Source organism: Lepisma saccharinum, chromosome 12, assembly GCF_977018435.1.
Source record: "Lepisma saccharinum chromosome 12, izLepSacc3.1, whole genome shotgun sequence".
Classification (NCBI taxonomy): Eukaryota; Metazoa; Arthropoda; class Insecta; order Zygentoma; family Lepismatidae; genus Lepisma; species Lepisma saccharinum.
Genome location: NC_139240.1, coordinates 53,527,599 through 53,547,663, shown reverse-complemented (window position 1 = coordinate 53,547,663; position 20,065 = coordinate 53,527,599). Strand labels below are relative to the sequence as shown.

The following is a 20,065-nucleotide window of genomic DNA, read 5'->3' as shown; positions in this document are numbered from 1 at the left end:
CGTCGTTTGCTCAAGGACGAATCTAAAGAAGGCCGTCCAAAATCGGTTGTTGTGCCAGAAAACATTGATGCTGTGCGAGAACTGATAATGCAAGATCGTCATATGACATATCGTGAGATTGATGCATCCCTGGGCATTAGTATGACTAGCATACATAAGATATTGCATGAACATTTAGCCGTGAAGAAGATTTGTTCGCGTTGGATCCCGCATAATTTGACAATCGCTCAAAAAAAGGCTCGTGTCCATTGGGGCAAACAAATACTCAGAAAATACAACCGTGGTGCTTCAAAAGCCGTGTATAACATCTACACAGGTGACGAATCTTGGATCTATGCATATGAGCCCGAAAGCAAACAACATCGACGGTGTGGGTGTTCCAAGATGAGCCAAACCCAACAAAAGGTGTTCGTGCAAGAAGCACTTCGAAGCAAATGGTCGCCTGTTTTTTGGGGGGAAATGGACATGTCGCTACAGTGCCACTAGAGAATCGTGGAACCGTCAATTCTGAATGGTACACAACCATTTGTTTGCCAGAAGTCTTTGGGGAAATCAGAAAAAACAACCAGCGACGCAGGATCATTCTTCACCATGACAATGCGAGTTGTCACACATCGGTCCAAACAACTCAGTATTTGACCAGTGAAAACATTGAATTGATGGGTCATCCGCCGTATAGCCCTGATTTAGCACCCAATGATTTCTTTTTGTTCCCGTACGTGAAGGATAAGGTACGTGGTCAACTATTTTCGACGCCAGAAGAAGCGATTGATGCGTTCAAAATGCATGTTTTCGAGATACCTCAATCGGAATGGACAAAGTGCTATAAGAATTGGTTCAAATGATGCAAAAGTGCATCGATCATCATGAAGAATATTTTGAAAAACAATAAAACCATTTTCAATGATACATATTTTTTTTTGTTTGTTATTCCGGATACATAATTAGCAACCCTCGTACGTTACAGGTCCCTGGTTTGAAACGGAAGAAGGGATATCCAAGGTGATTTTTCAAAGCTCTAAACAAAGCAAAATGTCTGGTGCCACTGTTACCTGTACAATCCAAAGTGTTCTGATCTGTGTGGTCTTGCTCACTTTCGCGTCACTTCGGTGCTTTGTTGCATTCACACCTTGCAAACTAACATTTCAGCATTGATGTTTGAACCACTGTCTATGTTTCTGTTGAAATATAAGATGATCCTCATAGACAGAATTGCGGAGTTTGACTGTGGATAACATTTCTTTGCTTAACTATACGACGAAGAGTGGATTTTAATAGCAAATTTGCAATGGTAAGTTCTGCCATCGCCGTAGGGTTAGGCAACACACATAACGTTATGCAAGATCTAGGTGTCCCATTTTCATTGCCAGTGACTATACTAATCGGCATTTTTTCAGGAATTTTGAACTATTTCAAGTTTTTTGAACCTACTTGAAGATTTTTCAAGCCTAACTTAAGATTTTTAGGACCTATTTTAGGATTTTAGACCCTATTTTAGGAACCTAAAAGCACACTATTTAGAACCTAAAATTCCGAGGTCTAGTCATCACTCGTCCTCATTTTCGCAAATTAGCCAAAAGTGGCTCAAAAAGCGAAGTAAAATATAGGAAATCCAACAATATACGAGTGTTCTTTTATAGAAATGTTTGAACACAAATGTTCTCTCTCTCTAGTCTCCTTTAACCCGAAGGTTCATGGCTGCAGCAACACAGGCCTTCCAATCTTTTCCGTCCTTGCCGATTTCCTTTAGATCAATCTCAACGTTATCTCTACATCTTCGTCTTGGCCATCCTACTGGTCTCTTACCATCAGGCTTCCCAACAATAATCCTGTAAACTTACCTTTCCTCTCCCATACGTGCCACATGGCCTGCCCACCTAAGTCTTCTTGATTTAATCATTCTAATAATATCTGGACATGAATACAAATTATGCACTTCTAAATTATGTAACCTTCTCCACTCACCTGTCTCGTCATCCCTTTTAGGTCCAAATTTTTTTCTAATGACTTTATTTTCAAACACACTTAATTTTTGTTGTTTTTGTTAAAATAAAACTATATATGATTTCCAATTATGTAAATGTAAAATATTTGTTAAGTAAATAAACAAAACATTCCTGGGAATGCAATCGATTACCTTGAACCTAATTAGATGCGATTTGAAGTTGCAGACACAGGAGACCACTGAGATTGAACTGAATCTCTACCCGCTTCACGTAGCAAACCACTTCTAGCAGATTTTAAATTCAGCAGCACCTTTTACGTCGGCAGTGTAGAACATTCTTGGAGTCAACTGCTTTCACAATGACAAATTCATGTAAGAAAGTAATTTTGTGTGTGGGAAATCTTTCAACAATTTTCTCTAATGTAATTGCTATAATCATGGTACTGACGTAAATGGCGAAGAGGAGTGAAGCAAAAGTTGATTGAAACAACCGCGTACAGCACCAGAAGGATGTGAAAATTTTCCGTTAGGGGAAAAAAAATGTATATTTTCCCTATAAAAGTATTTATTCTTGCGGTTCTTCCTTCGACAAAAGGGGGAAGCGGGGTAAGACTGGTGACGACAGTCTAGGCAGAAATCTTAAATCCGTGGATAGCAAACACGGAAGTTGGATCAGATTTATAGCCAGTGGCTACCAACAGAGTGGAGTGCTGCAGAGAGAGAGAGCATTTCGCTCGAGCCCCAAATAGTTCGCAAGGACGACGCTAGATAGCGTACGGAATCGAGAGCTTTTTACTCGAGCGAATAGCGCTCGAACAGGCAAAACGAGACGTATAGCTACACTCGAAGCCCAGTAGTTCACGTAAAATAGTAATTTGTCTGTGGCACTGGACCCTCAAATATGTATCCTGAAGTGAAAGACGGAGTGAAATTCAAGATTAAGTAAACATAGTTATTATCTTCATGTTAAAATGTAGTTTAGTCTATCTTGGCAACACATAGCGATATATGAAAATGAAACAGACGTTTATTGGATGAAACTATTACATACTCGTATATGTGTCTACGATTATTGTCACATTACAATGATAGTCCGTTGTAAACTCTCGAGGGTTTGAAGCCCGAGCGTATAATTACATACAGTATACATACATACACCCCCCCCACATATATATATATATATATATATATATATATATATATATATATATACAGTTGTAACAGCAGTCACACAAAATATGCATTTTTTGACACGTAAGGCTTTTTAAGGCATATTTTGGGGTATTTTATTTGCTAACGTAAACAAGCTAAAGGTATTTTGATGCAATACACGTGTTCCTTGCTGAGAGGTTTTGTTTGGTGTGTTAATATCACTAGGCTGTGATCAATAGTTCCAAAGTTATTGAGTCCTGAAGTTAGCTCTGAGGCTCATTTCTCATATTTGGATCACATTTTCTGTTGCGCACCACCTTCTTCCACACGCTATTAGAACTATTTCTCGGAGGAACCTAATATTTGGAATACAAGCCTACCAGACACGATTGAACCTTCATGCCAACTTTCATCCAAATCAAAAAACCATGACCTGGAGGCCCTGGTCAATCTGGCGTGGAATGACCCATCACTCAATGAAAAGCAGAGCGGAAGGACTTAACCAACAAGAGATTGTTGCAAACGGACACGGAGTTTTAATGTTAGGGAGAATTCACACCGAAGAGATACGCGGCATGCGACAAGAGACACGTGTCGCTTGGAAGCCAACACTCAGTAATCAATGCAACCTTTCGAACCGAAGAGACACGGCGAGTCGCTTACGTGTCTCTCGGACTGTACTGTTTTCTCAATACCGTGCAGCGTGTCGCTTTAGTTTGTTGTTCGCGTATTCGCAGTGAATGCTTCGTTGCAACGATCTATATTTACGACTCTGGAAAACCATCCCAGCCGGGATCATATTTGAACCTCTCATTTGCTGATATAATAAAGTATCGATATGTACAATGTTTTAAGATTTAACCACAACGTTCTTTCGCTATATCAAGTTTTTTGATGCAGTTATCGGCTGTAATTTGCCTTCAACTTCGTGTAAAAAGGCCGTGTTTTGGCCATTTACCTGACTGCTTTTCTTTGAAAAGGTCAGCATATGGAGGCACTTTACTCCAAAATATATTAGTTAACATGGTAAAGTACCCTAGTGAATTGTTTCCCAACCGCCGGGCCGCGACCCGATACCGTGTCCTCGTATCAACTATACTGAGCACCGAAATGTTCTGCTGAAACTGGTTGATAACTATCATAATCCCAAAATCATATTTGACTTGTGAGTTTTGGTTTTTTAAGTCCATTTTATGCACAAATAGGCTAATCAGAACTGGATCTGCCCGGTGCCTCCACTGGTTATCGAACCCGGGATCACTTAATTACAAGGAGACGACGTTACCACTTTGTCGTCCATATTTTTATATTTGTCAACGATCCTACACGCGTAATCAAACTATTATTACTCTTATGATTATGCTAGAATTTATTTAACAATATTTAATTTCATCGGTACATAAAATCTTAAATACTGTAAAGATTTACGAGGAAAATTATTCGGCTAAGGGCATTGACTTTAAAAATATACTCGTACTGTGACATGGTTTCACGAAGGTTGAGAACCATTTCTCTAGTGTTTAGGTATTCGCTTTATTCAAGCTGAAAAGTCTGGCGTATACAGTTTGAGGTCAGTGCATATTATTTCTCAGTTTTCTCATGCACAACATGCCTCTCCGAGTTTCAATAATTTGCACAAATTTTAAAACGCAATTTACATGTAACAATGTCTCTTGTTACGTTTGTTTCTTTCGGGCGACTAATAAACTGATTAATGCAATTATATCGGTACCATCATGCAAACCGAGCAAAGAACCCAGTGTCGCTTGCCGCGTGCATCTTGTCTCTTCGGTGTGAAACTCTCGTGTCGCGTGTCTCTTCTGTGTGAATTCTCCCTTAGTGGACCTCGATATTATTAATCATAATTTTAACGATGTCATTCCTTTTCGGAAGTAAGTAAGTACTTTGAAACGCATCTTAAACGAAAATGGTCGAAACGAAATAACACCTAACAAAACACGGAGAAGGAAGAAATTTAACGTGATGTGGACGAATTTGACAAGTGTGTTATTCGTAGAACAATTAACGAATTTGACGATCATGAAGGGCAGCGTCCTACTTTACATTCGTAAGTATCTTTTTTTTTTAATGAGACTACAGCATATAGACTTTGCCAGTTTCATGTCTAGTAGAATTGTAACTTTTCGCGAATTGCAACACTGCTCCTATCTGCAGACGACATTTCTCGCTTTGCGCATGCAAGAGCTCAGGCTAAACCGAATGTGCGTACTATATAATATATATTTTCCACGCTCGAACATATCGATGCTCTTTTAGTCTCCGAAACGTGGCTGCAAGAGTCCCTCTCGAGCGATCTGGTGCATGTGGCGGGATTTAAACTCTTTAGGAGAGACAGGATCGGAAAAAGGGGCGGGGGAGTAGCAATATATCTAAGGGAAGACATTAACGCAAAAGTAATAGGAGAATCTCACGGAGAATATAACTATTCTTCCGAATTCCTCATTCTCGAAGTCACCGTAAGACAACAAAAGGTTCTTTTGTCCGTAGTGTACCGACCTCCTTGCACTTCCCTCGTCAACTTCGAAAATGAAATCGGGAATTTCTTGCCCAACTATGAACATTCGATAATTTTGGGGGACTTTAATATCGATCTCTGCTGCACAAAGAAAGAAGTCACGTCGTTCCGGGACACGGTGTCTGCTCTGAACCTTTCCATCTGTCCTCTCGACCCAACTCACCACACTCCAACCTCTGAATCGTGGATCGACTTAATTCTTGTTTCCAGACCATCACGCGTAGTAAGTCACGGACAAACCCCTGTACCCGGAATCTCTTACCATGACATGATATTTTTATCTTATGAGCTGCGCGTTCCCAAGTACAAAGCCAAACTTGTATGTTACAGAGACATTAAAAACATAAACGATGCGCAATTATCTGCCGACGCCGCCCTTCTCCCATGGCACGTAATCAGCACGTTGCCCACTCTCGACCAACAGGTGAATCTCCTTAACACTTTCATTCTCCAGTTGTACGACAAGCACGCCCCGGTGAAAAAGAAACGCGTCTCTCGCCCCCCTTGTCCGTGGTTGACGGACGACCTGCGGCAGCTCATGGCAGCCAGGGATCGAGCCTACGGCAAACATCGGAGGGACGTAAAGCGCGGCCAGTCGGCAAGTGGCAGTTTCGAAAGTTTCAGAATATTACGTAATCGTTGTAACCAAGAGGTCAGGAAAGCAAAGCGTCGATTCGCGAACGATCTTCTGAATTATGAGAAAAAGTCGGATGTTATTTGGAAAAAAACTGAAAACGTTAGGGGTTGGTAAACAAAAAAGGAACGATCGATTAAACTTCTCCATAGAAATGTTGAACGAATATTTCAGCGAAGTTCAAACACTGGACAATAATGTAAGGGAAGAAACAATACGAACGATTTCGACCACCGTTCACAGCACCGCACCAAAATTTTTCTTCTCGCCCATTCGGCCAGAACACGTTCAGTCAGCTCTCAATAAAATAAAATCCACTGCTGTGGGAATAGACGAAATCTCTGTTCTAATGATTAAAAAAATTCTCCCGTACGTTCTCGTTCCTATAACAGGCATTTTTAATTTCTCCCTGTCCTTCGGCATATTCCCGTCGATTTGGAAACTGGCTAAGGTTCGCCCTCTGCCGAAAACAAACAAAGTTCTCAGCCTCGGCGACCACCGGCCGATAAGTATTCTTCCGGCTCTGTCCAAAGCTCTCGAACACGTTGTCGGTAACCAAACGCGTAATTTCTTATCACGAAACAATCTAATGAATCCCCTCCAATCGGGATTCCGGCGCAACCATAGCACCTGCACAGCGCTCATCAACGTGACGGACGACATAAGACAGGCCATGGACATTAAAGAAGTAACTATTCTTGTACTTCTGGACTTTAGTAAAGCTTTTCAGACTATTGACCACGACATCCTGCTATCCAAGCTATCCTTCCTGTACAACTTCTCTGACCCAATCGTAGCTTGGTTCCGTTCGTATATTAATGAACGCCAACAATGTGTCTTCAACTCTGGTGAGAAATCGTCATGGCGATCAATCAGCGCCGGTGTCCCCCAGGGAACCGTCCTCGGTCCACTCCTCTTCTCTCTGTACATTAACCATATTCCTGACGCACTCGAACACTGTAAATATCACATCTATGCAGATGATGTTCAGCTGTATTTGTCATTTCCTCCAAAGAATATTGAAAATTCAATTCGCGATATAAATTATGATCTGAACAAAATCAGTACTTGGTCAGCTAATCATGGGCTACTAATTAATCCTTCGAAAACCCAAACTATTATTATAGGTTCACAAAAAATGCTTTCAGCATTTGAAATTTCTTCCCTCCCGCCCATAATGGTCTTAGGGAAAGCTATTAAATTAAGTAAAACAGCCAAAAATCTGGGCGTAATGTTTAATCAGCATCTCTCATGGTCAGATCACGTAAATTTAACTAGTAAAAGAGCCTTCGCTGCATTACACGCTCTTGTTCGGCTTAAACATTTTCTACCCGTTAGCATTAAAATCAAACTGGTGCAAGCACTTGTTTTTCCACACTTCGATTACTGCGATTCTGTCTATTCCGAATTACCAGATGATCTCGCTCAACGTCTTCAACGAGTACAAAACACCTGCGTCCGCTTTATTTTCGATCTGAAATATAGGGACCATTTATCCGTTTTCTTTGCAAAGTTAAATTGGCTCAAATTAATTGATCGGCGAAAGGTACACAACCTCACCCTTCTCTATAGGGCAATCAGTTCAAAGGAACCGGCTTATCTCTCGAGCACATTCTCAATGCTTTCCGAATCACACAGCCTTGACACCAGATCGCGAGGGAGAACTCAACTACTCATCCCCCTTCATAACTCAAATTTTTATTCAAAATCTTTCACCGTTTCTACTTCTCGTCTTTGGAACTCACTGCCCCTCGAAATCCGAAACTCATCTTCAGTATATGTCTTTAAGACGCAATTAAAACATTTTTTATTGGGCACAAATAGTTAGCACATTATATTTTAGTGATAAATTGCATACCGTTAAGCGCAGAACAACACTGAAAATCCTTATTCACCTTAATATTTCAAATCCCTGACTACTGTCATGACTATCTGATTGTGTGTGTGTGTGTGTATGTGTGTGTTTTGTTGTATGTTCGTGTGTATAGGTTAGGATTTTATTCCCGTATGTATTTTTTTTCTTATTTTTTTCTGTAATTTTTTCTTTGTAATTTTATATTTCTCTTTTTATATTTTAAAATTTACCTTTCTATGTAATGGTTTAAATGTTGTTGTAAACATGGTTAAGTGGTAGAAAAGGCTACAAAGCCTTAACTTCGCCATGATAAACAAGACGCAATAAATAATTGTAACAAAATATTTTTATAGCCTTTGTAGCTCAATTTTACCGATTTTTTAAATAATAATTGCAAGATATTAGTTGCCATTACATTTTAATGACAATGACACTATTTACTGTTTAACGTAATTAGCATTTTGTATATTATTCTATACAAAATGTTTGCTATTCTAAAAGATTGATCTACAAGAGTGTGCAAATAAATGTAACTTCACATGCTACCAATTAAATAAGTACTACATGTAAATGTAGAATAAGTAGATCGGGTCTACACGTGTGCATATCCGACTCTGTCATGCAAGACATTCCTCTTGCTTAATAACATGCGTCATGTGGGAAAATTAAGGAGGAACTCATCAAGAGTTTCTACGCAGCACGCACAAGGAAGAGAGGCCAAAATTCATAACTCCAAGGTAAGGCAACAAAGTTTCTGAAATTTCAATTTAAACAAAACCGCTTGGCTTTTTAGCCACACGTGGCCGGATTGGTAAATTACCTGAGAGGTTGGGGTGGGCTCCCGTTGCTTCATTCATTGAAGGGCTCTTGTGGCTCATTTCCATCTTGTATATCGATGCTGTCTTTAAAACTACAGCTCACCGCTCAGGAGGTGATCCCCAACGGAAGTGCAGTGACGTAGCGACAGGCGACTACACTATTAGGGTTAGGGGAGTGCACCCTGGGTGAGAAACATATGTGGGCTCGCTGTAACCGATGCAGCGATACAAGGCGTTTAGGGTTACCAGACGTCCTACCTGGGCTAATCCTCTTTATCGAGTCCTAAAAATGGTAGATTTTTAGGAAAATTTGGAAATGTTCTCTTTTCTGTTATTTAATAATAATTGTTAATATTATATCCGTCTTCAATTTCAAAGTAAAGAAATACGACACTCTCAGTTGCAAGCACAAAGCCAAGAATTTTTTCTTTCAACAAAGAAAAAATGTTGAACTTTTGCATCTCTTCTGTTGTCGCCGCTCGTCGCGTAAGGTTTTGATTTCAAAGCATTTGTGATATCTACCGAGGCTCATGGTGATCAGCAAGTTTCTAACAATAGGTAAGAATATGCGATAAGCCGCGTCTTTCTTTGATTTGAGTTTCACGACATCAGAAATAAACAATAGATTTTAACTGCTGTACTCTTAGTTGTTACATGGCAGTGGAGAAGTGAAGTTCTGTGGATCAGCGATCTGAACTATGTCGAAACTCAAATGTGATTTTAGTAACGACTTACCTTACAAAAACGGTTTCCTGACTTTAGGCCTGGAAGAAACAACTCAAAGGCAGAATGTCTTGCAGAATGTAAATTTATGTTATTATTTTAAAGTAAGAGACAGAGTTTCACAACCGTATAATATTACGGGAATAGTGAATAAATATTAGAATATTCAGGCATATGCCTATAATGAGGCCTATTATTAGTTATACGGAAACTGTGTGAAATTGTTTTACAGGGGTTTGTGATGTATAAGCTCACCAAATGCCGTACATTCTTTTTAAAATTATTTGAAATACAGTCTAAATGATGCACAGGATAAGCAATACAAAAGTATTCTGGCCACTGAAAGAAAAGCAGCAAACTGTTTGCTGAGGACACACGCTCTGCGTGATTGACGCAAATCAACTCCCACGCACTTCGAAAAGCCGCAGCGGAAGGCTTTCTGCTAGCCCTAAAATCTGCAAATGGACCGATCCTTCCCTTCACCCCCGCTCCCAGTCTCCCTTCGTTTGGGGATCTTCTCGTGAGCGGTGAGTTGTACTAGGTTCGTCCGCTTCAATACAGAAAAAAAATAACACATTTCTATATGGCAATGTCCTTTTAACACTTTTATTGTTCTTCCTCTAGAAATAGATAAACGTTTTTTTAGTAAAGATCAGAACATGATCTGGGTTTCCAGAGCAACAAACACTGTATATTGCTTGTCCAACAATGAACTTCCTACAATAGCTGCGATTACTAGTCCAAAGCAATATATTCCTTTCTTGTGCATGAACACTCACATCGAAATATCTCATATTAGAATGACATTGGTGTCTCTTCACTAAAGTCCATGTTTCCCTGCTTAGCTGTTTCTGAGACTTTTCAATTACTGAATACAGCATTGCAAGTGGTACGAGCGATCAATTTGATTGGTTTGTTTTACTTTGCTTCTCAGCCACTAATTGTGAAGATGAGGATGAGTGATGATGGAACGAAACTGATGAAGGGACTCTCAAAAATTAAACGCTTGGTCAGGCCGGATTTCGTCGTCGCCTTGTAATCAAGGGACTTCGATACCAGACAGAGTGGTTCCGATTCTGCTTTAAACCAGGGTTGTTAGAGTGGAATTACTTTCGGAACATCTCCAGCGGACTGCGCGTGTCTGTCTAGCGAGCCTAGTGGGCGTGTAGAACCTGAGTAAGGGAGTTAGCGATAGGTTCTGGGTGGAGATGACGTCAGCGGCTCGCTTGGTTAATTGGCTGCTTGGAGAGTTGTGACTCGTTCCGAAGCTTCAAATGCATAACTGCCAAAGATGTTACGGAAATAATCTCCCTCTAAAGGTCCAGGAGCTCATAACTTTTAATGGGTTCTATTGGGTTCCGCTACAGGACCGAAACCTTTCTTGTCGCACAATTTTAATTCGGTCAAAGTTGCGTATTGTCTCATTGACGAAAGGTTCCTGGATAGTATTAAAATTTATCAGGAAAAAATATTCCTGGGCCGTATTTGAATAATTTGATAAAATCTGGTGGTTTAAACTTTCGATGCAAAGTCGAAAAAGCTATTAAATGCTAATGTATTGTTCTATTTTTTTAAACTTCAAAATACTCCGCAAGGTTTTTCTGTGCAAGCAGCGGCGGATCAACCATCTAGAGATGCAGGGGGGTGCGGAAATAAATTTAGGGGGTGCGAAGCTGAAAATAAGAAAAACAATAAACATGCTTGCTACCTTTCAAAACTGAGGGGGTGGGGTGGCAAGGACAGTTTACTTTCTCTTAGTAGATAAGGTTTAGCATAAACAGCAAAAAGCGGGGGGCAACTACACCCCTAATCGCCTCCACTGATTAACATAAATTACTGACTTAAATGAAATTACAGTAAACCCTCGTTAACACAAACTCGCTTAACACGAACACTCGGTTAACATGAACAAAATGTTGGTCCCGGCAGGGATGTATTATATCTTATAGAAAGTTTTATCGGTTAACGCGAATTTCGGTTACCACGAATTACGAACTGCTTTTTAGTCCGTTGCGTCATTAGATCTCATTTAACACGAACTTTCAAAGTTTTTCATAATTTTTTCTCTTGTTCCTCTGCTAGGTATGTATGAAATCGCTCAACAATCTCAATATTGTCAACAATCAACTTATACAGTGTTGTAACCAACAGGTTCAGATCAACAATGTGTTCAGATGTGTTAATCTATTCTTTAAAACGTAGCCAGTAGGAGTTTGATTCGAATTGACGGCTAGTTTTACGGAAGCTATGAGTACAGTTGGCCGTAAAGTTACCAGGCATTTGCGTTCCCGTCTACGACAGCGCAATATACAGGAATTTTTCACCACAAAATGATCTGTCAGTACTTTTTAAGAACTGTATTACAACAATAAAATTTGAGTCCCCGGTTAGCACGATTTTTTTTTAACACGAACTCTTGAGTTTTCGGTCCCTTGGGATTCGTGTTAACGAGGGTTTACTGTATATAACTTTAGATTGACATCCATTTTCTAGAGAAGCTGTGCCCTTCCTGGCCTGCACTCCCCCTGGACGTCCATGATGATATGTATTAAGTCTTCCACTCCAAGAAATTTGTCATACAGTGTAAACATTCAGACACACGTTGCAGTCTCATTGAACTACGTAGTGAAATACAAAATGAAATTATCCTGGCCTTTAAAAACACATTTTTTGAACCTTTTCAATGTAACCAATGGAGTTACAAAATACATAGTACAGTCAACGGCAAAGATAACGGTTCTTTTCATTACTTATTTATTCTACGTCATGTGTTGTTTAAAGTAATGCAACTATGCAGGTCCGAAGAAAGCATTGCCCTCTGCTTATTGACGTCATTATTTCAATTCATTATCATCACATTGTGTAATATAGACCGAATGAAAATGGTGATGGACAATTCGCCTACTATTCTTTTGCCGTTGGGTGTACATTGTACCTTCCGTCTGCCCCTCAGGACAAAACGCGAAGTTCACAGCAACTTTGTCTCCGATAAAATCCCTTCTGCCGCACTATACCCAATAACGTACTCTAAATTTTTTTCGTGGGCCTCTTCCTAAGTGTTTCTGAAAAAGCCTGAAATGGTACGTTTGGTAGACATGTTACGTGGAACAAACGCATAGAACATATTAACAAGAAAACTACCCTTCACGTTACAGCTCGCATTAATTTCCTGAGCACGACTTGGTGATACGTTGAAAGCAGCTGCAATTTTGCTCCAGTACGAGGAAGGACAACTAGGCGGAAAATAAACCGTTTATTTATTTTTTAAAAAAAACTCACATCAAGCTATAGGCCAGTGGCTCCCAAAGTGTGCCCGGGCGCCGTTGATGTGTTACGGAAGTGTTCTAATATTTTACTGAAATGACACTTATTCCAATGTATGGAATAATATGGCGCCGCCCCTGTGTGCAAGCCATTCATCTCCTTTCAGAGTGGGCCATGCAGAATACAGTAGTCGGCCAGCACCTGAAAATACAGCTTTGTTTCGTGTGCATCACATTATATTTTTTATGTTGTGACTAATTTTACTTTAAAATCACAGATTAAAGCGATAATAGTGGCCAACAAGGGGAACTCCAAGTAAGTTTCACCAAAGGTGTTTTAAGTTTGCTGGAATTAAAGTAAATTTACCACAATTAATTCCATTGCCAAAGATTTCAGTTTTAATAATATTGTGCTTTTGCAGTGACCATATTTACGATTAATGGCGTACTTGTTAAAAATGCCATGTTAGGGAATTTAAATACATGTAAGTTATGCCAGCAAATGCATTTAAAATTCATGAAAGAAGTGGGAAAGGGGCAAAGGAGAGAGACATCGAATTCAACAAATTTAGAAACCTGTACAAAACTATGTGAAATATTTAAACGCAGCTGTTTTATTTAAAAAGTGATAACTGAATGGATTTTTAATTTCATCAAATCAACTATAATTTCTAAATATTTACAGAAATATATACCAAACGTTACAGTGAGAGAACCAGAAAAAACAATCCTCAAAGTAAGATAAATTCTATTTAATTTCAACTCGGTTAATGGTTCCATCTGGTGGACAATTTGTAAGGTTTAAGACAACTCCATGTTTTGTTAAGTGGCTTTGATATATATGTATGTTAACTAGCGAACCCTAGGGTTCAATATAAAAAGTATAGATGACGTCAGGCGTGATCTGATTGGTGCTGCGCAATACGAGCTCGAGTGTTCAACAGCTACCAGGAAGGCTGGGACACTTGAGTTCTGGGTAGCACGCCGATCAGATACGCTGCACGTACACTCGCTGGCGGTTTCAGGATTCGTGAACAAGGGACACTATAAGCAAAACAGCGCTCCCCCTGTACTTATACAGAATGAAAATCGATTACACAGTTTCACACCGTCTTTTATATATTACAACTAGCTGATTATCAGCCGTTGCCAGGGTATTTATTTATCCCAATCTTGTATTAGACAGGAAAATAACGAATTCTAACTATAGTGTAAAATGTAACTAATTTTAAATGTGATCGTGAATGTCACCAATTAGCTTAGCGACTCCGAAAACTATGGATTTGACACTAATCTAGGTCATTTGTGGCATTTTATTTTTCACCCCCTCTCATCCCCCATGCTAATAGGTGATGAACTTGAAGTTGAGTGGGAGTGTCACGAAAACTATGGATTCCACACTAATATCGGTCGTTTTCGCAACACAGCCTGAATGTTAGACAACCCGAGAAACACTATCGTTGTGCGGGATTGCATAGAGTCACGGATGTCTGTTTGTGGGGAATTTAATATCTGTCGTTTTGGATTATTTTTACATGTGACAGGGGTGTCTTACCCCAAAAGTATTCTTTCCAGATTGCAAGTGATACGTGTACCAAGTTTGGTTGAAATTGCTCCAGGCGTTCGAGAACTATGCCGGAACAAACAAATATACACACCGACACACATACATCCATTTTTATGTATATAGATAGATAGATACCTTTACCAATTGACGTGACTAATGTACAATTTACTGCAAAACCGAAGCAAGTGCAAAATCAAACCTATTTTTGTTCACATTGAATTTCAATAAATTTAAAAGATCCTGCTTTTCCATTGATAATTTTGTGCAATAAAATTTGCTCGTGGATTTCTCCTATTATACTATTTTTTTCTAGAAATTTTATATGTAGTATCTCTATGATAATTTTTTAAAAAAATTAATTATACAGTATAATTAACGTAAGAACGTTTTGGAATATACAGCACTAGTAAAAAAGATCTCATATTATACAGGCATATTTCTATATGCTTCTAACGAAACTATTAACTTTTAATTATTAATATTTAATAATTAAATAATATAATGAATGCCTCTATATTGTTAATGTCTTTTGTATGTGTTATAATGAAACCTAGTACTTACACGATACGAGGCATTACATACAATATTTTTTCAGTGTGTGTTCCGAAAGACGAAAGTTAACTTATGATGGATGGATCATTGATTTTTGTTCTTCTTTCCAAAATATTACCATCCACTTTACACTCTAAGCAGACGAAATCTACCTTTCTCTTGTGGTGTCGCTGCCGTAAGGTTTATTAAATTTTTTTCTATTTGTACTGAAATGTTTGTGCATGTTAAAAATACCAGGGTTAACAGTTGAGTTTAGAAAATAAACCTATGAGGGCCGTACGATCTGAATCTATCAATGCAATACAAAATATTAACACTTCTGCACAAGTTTTGTTCAACAAACATCAACAATAATTAGTCGAGTCGATCTTGTGTTATGGTGCTTCTTATTTTTGATTTCACCAAAGTCAACTTCGAGAAACTTGTGGGTAAAACTGTAGAATTAGGTACGACTACGTTACTCAAATACTGTATGATTTGGTTAAGTTTTTTCTCAAGGGCGAAATGTTACGTGTTCTCATTCGTACATGTAATACTATACGTAGTTTTACCAAGAAATGTCCAATTCTTGCAGCAATATTTTATTGTGATTTCAAACGAAAAGCCAGGAGAGAAGCAAAAACAAAAACAACACTAAACCTGACATAACTAATGTTATCCAAAATTAAAGTATCAATATCTCTAGTTTCGAAACTCGAATCGCAATTTTTTTTTCCTCTATGATACTGTTCTGTAAAAGTGTACAAAAATGATTCGCTAGAAGTAGGCCGTTTTTCAATGATTTCAAAAAACTCACCTGATTTCGAACGTTTCAGAAAATTATTCATGACGCAAGGTAGCATTTTCCCGTTCTCTCTGCCTTTTCCTATTTTCTGCCCCTGACAGTTTTTTCTTTACTGTACTCATTTTCATTAGATCCGAAAACAGAAAACCAGAAAGAAAAATTCAGAAATATGCAAACTGTTAAGACCGTACTCTTCTAATGCATGCGATTCACTCACTGCCAGACCACAACTGAGTGTCCAAAGGGAAGCAATAATACGAACTATTTTTAAAAAATGTTTATCGTGCCGCTTATTGTTGTGGATTATTAAAATGTTCAAAAACGTCCAGTAGCCCTTCTGAACAGCCGCCTGCCGCGTTCTGAAGCAGTGAACGGAAAAGGAAACAGCGACAATTTAATTTGTAAAGTGAGAATGGGTCTTATAAGGGATTGTTGACGTTAGAGGACAGGTTCCGCGCGATTGTTGACAGTTTATTGAAGCAGCAAAGAAAAGGAACGATATTTTGGCATTTCTTTCCTCTTACATATCTCCAAAGTGTTTCAATCGGAACTTTGCGACGTGGAAGTTCCATAGCAACAAATATGCGCAAGAACAAGAACAAGTTTACCCCAAAGGATGCAGTTTGTTAGGTCTAATTTGTAAAACAGTAGAGTTAGTCTGTGTATTTAAGTTAACTTGTGTGTTTAATGGAACGGGAGAAGGTAGGGTGACCAGATATTTGTTGACCAAAAAGAGTATAGTCTATAGGTTGAAGGTGCGCATTCACAAAACATAACAAAAAAAGAATAAGGGTGGCTATTTGTTATTGCTTCTATTATAGCCCCTATAAAATAGGCCTACACTATACAGATTCAAATTACTTATGGGTATAATGTAATTAGCTAATTACAAATACTTACTCACCAATGGGCACCGTCATTCATACTTCTGGGATGATTTTGCTTTCTTCAGTATGTTTAAATCGTCCTTTATTGCCAGTCCAAACTCTTCACAGGTCATGTCTACATTGGATTTCACTTTCATTACTTGTTCGAGTGTTGACACCAGGAGTGTACTTTTTTCCTCTCGCCAATAAGTTTTAATAACACTGAAGTCTTTCACAACCAACATTTGTACCAGGCAGAGTAAACAAGAATTTTGTAAGAGGCACAATCACTTTTAAATTTGACCCAGCCTCCACTAAATCTTTGCACACTGACCTCTACTTACCCATCATTGATTCTTGTCTTTCCCCCTTATCTTCAAGATGTTTTTCAACGGCTTTTGAAATTGCACAGTAAGTTTAAAAAATATCATTATTAGGGCTGAGCAGATACCGATGCCGATGTATCGGTATCGGAAAGTATCGGTTGGAATTCAGCTACCGATACCAGCCGATACTTTCCGGCATTTTGGTCTTTCACGGGGTCCACAAAAATCCCGCGCGACTTTTTGACTGTCTAATTATCCTGGAAATTATGCAAAATTAAAACTTCCTATTTATTTTACACTAATTTTGCACGAAAAACTATATTTTGTGACTACATAATATCTATTTTAATATTCTGATGCAATTCTTGAATATTCTAAAGCAAATTTCTTGGTATGTTGATGCATATAATTGGAGGAGAATATTTACACACCAATATTGATCGATATTTTGAACAAATTTTAATTATTGCAATTTTCAAGTATCGGTATCGGTGGGAATCTGTAAGATTATCGGTATCGGTTCAAAGTTGTATCAGCTCAGCCCTAATCATTATCATTAAATTCCAATGAATTTGAAATATGTTTTGCTTGTTGATGGAATATGAAAATGACTCTTGAAATTGTTCATAGGAAATTCTTGAGTCAAGGAGTAAATACTTCAGTTTGTTGACATCTTGACGTTTTCCGTTCTGTGGATTTTAAGGCATTTTTACGCGTAAAATAATGAATGAAATTAAATAGCAAGGAAAAGAGTATATTTGGGGATTTTCGCAAATTGAAAAGAGTATAGAGTATATGAACCTCTAAAAGAGTATAATACTCTTAAAAAGAGTATGTCTGTTCACCCTAGGAGAAGGGTTCCAAAGGATTTCTGTTACCATTAGTATATTTTGCAATTTGTTTCCAAGGGGTCCCGGGTTCGATACCTGGTGGAGGCACTTGGCACAGTGGTTCGGATCCTACTTTAAACTGTAGGTCCAGTCCAGATTAGCCTTACTGTGCATAAAGTGGACTTAAAACACCAAATCAATAGCAATAGCAATTTGTTTTCACAAGACGTGTAAAAAAAGTCATGTTAATATATATATTTATCTGTTTTCCTTGAAGCATGCTGGTAACATCTTTATTTCCAAATTTCCAATGAACATACTCGAGACACACAGGAGACTCCATGGCACGCTCCACTGCGCGGTCACATCATCCTTGATTCCTCATGGGAGTTTTTCCCCTAAGGAATCGAGGGTGTTGATAAGAGAGAACATGGTTGATCGTGTGTTTTCGAGACATGTTCATTTGATCTTGTATACCAGCTGGCAGTTTGCTCCGCTCGTTACAGTTAAAATGCCAGTATTCACTCTGTTGATCGTAAAAGAAAAGTAAAATAAAAGCTACTTTGTTATGGAACAAAATTGGGGAGAGAGAACATTACAATTCAGTATTAACGTATGTTTCTAATTACAGATTTGAAATATAAAGAAAATGGATGGTGTGAATTCTTTAATAACCTTGGATCAGGTGGGAGATTCCGACCTCGCGCAATATCGTGAGACTTTTTCTTCAACTCGTTACATAGACCAGCGATCTGAACAACAAAAAACAGGGAGCTCACACAATGGTTAAGCAATGTCACCGACTTTGACGTCAGAGTTACGGAATATTCCACGTTTGCTTACAGCGCCATTTTGTACCCTGGTGGCGAGAATTGGAACACTTCTTTTTTCATAATTCGCGAGCGCATTACTTCATTAGCATATTTACGAAGTTTCAGACTGCTACTCTCATTACAGCCCGTGCTGTATCACTCTCAACACCGTCACTTTAATTATAGCCTCCTGGTACCACACGTCGCAGTTGAGAGAATGAGGCAAAACAATCCTCAAAGTACAATAAATTCTATATAATTTCAATTCGGTTAATGGTTCCATCTGGTGGACAATTTGAAAGGATCTGTGCTTTACTCCAAACAAGACATATCCTAAGGAAGATTTCACTTTTGCGGAAAGTATACGGTTTTGAAACTTAGGAATGTTTAGACGGAAGCATTACCTTTAACATTTTTGCTACCATAAATGTTATGTAAATGCTTCCTAAAATCTTACAGCAGATAGTACATTACGCGGAAGCACTTTATGTAACATTTCGGGTAGCTTTTTCGATTACAATGGATAACACGAAAGGCAAGTAGAGTTACACATCTACGGTGAGTGCAAAATGTTCACAAATGAAACAACTTAAATATTCTTCCATGCGTGTACTGTATACATGTATTTACGCGTATTTAAGCAGTGCCATTGATTTGTACCTAATGACGTTTTACACGAAACGTTATTCCTCTCGGTTGAATAGTTATCGGCTTTTAAAAATGTGAAGTGGTGCATTATTCACATCTCACGCGGCCGCCATTACAACTGCACTCTTGACCTAGAGATCGCTTCTGATTGGTTATGCTACGGAAAATGATGCGGAAAAAGGACGGATCCTATCCTTGAGAAATGTCATGAAATATGCCATGGCATCTGAAATGCCATAACATTTATCACATTACACAGTTGCATTTTGATCATGGCATCAATATTAAGAAAAGTGCTAAGGAACATGGTTTTCCTCTAAAGCGGACCTAAGACAAGCATAACAAGTATTCCTGGTGAAATGTTTTCTAAGAAAGTTTATTTAAGGAAATTTAAGATACAGTTACTCATTATACTGACCTCCAAAGTTAACAATATCATTGATATATTGATTGACTTGTTATTTTAAGCCCACTTTATGCACATTAAGGCTAATCGGGACTGGACCTACAGTTTCAAGTGGGATCGGAACCACTTTGTGCCTCCACCAGGTATCGAACCCGGGACCCCTTGATTACAAGACGAAAACGAACAATATTATTGAAACTACTGGCTTACTACCAGATAGGTTCTTTATTTGAGAATTCCAAATAAGAAAGCGTTTTATAGCCAAGAGGATATAGTTAAATGCGGATCTATATTCTGAGAACTATACAAATACAGATAATATATATATATATATATATATATATATAT

General features: G+C 38.5%; 1 protein-coding gene across 1 annotated transcript in view; it reads right to left on the bottom strand.

Moving 5' to 3' along the window:
• The window catches only part of LOC145996482 (cytochrome P450 6k1-like), a 36,527-nt gene extending 34,331 nt beyond the window's left edge, over positions 1 to 2,196 (bottom strand). The window contains exon 1 of the mRNA XM_083132973.1: positions 2,138 to 2,196. The gene's annotated coding sequence lies outside the window, so the exon portion shown is untranslated. The remainder of the gene's footprint in view (positions 1 to 2,137) is intronic.
• Between the last annotated feature and the right edge of the window lie 17,869 nt (positions 2,197 to 20,065).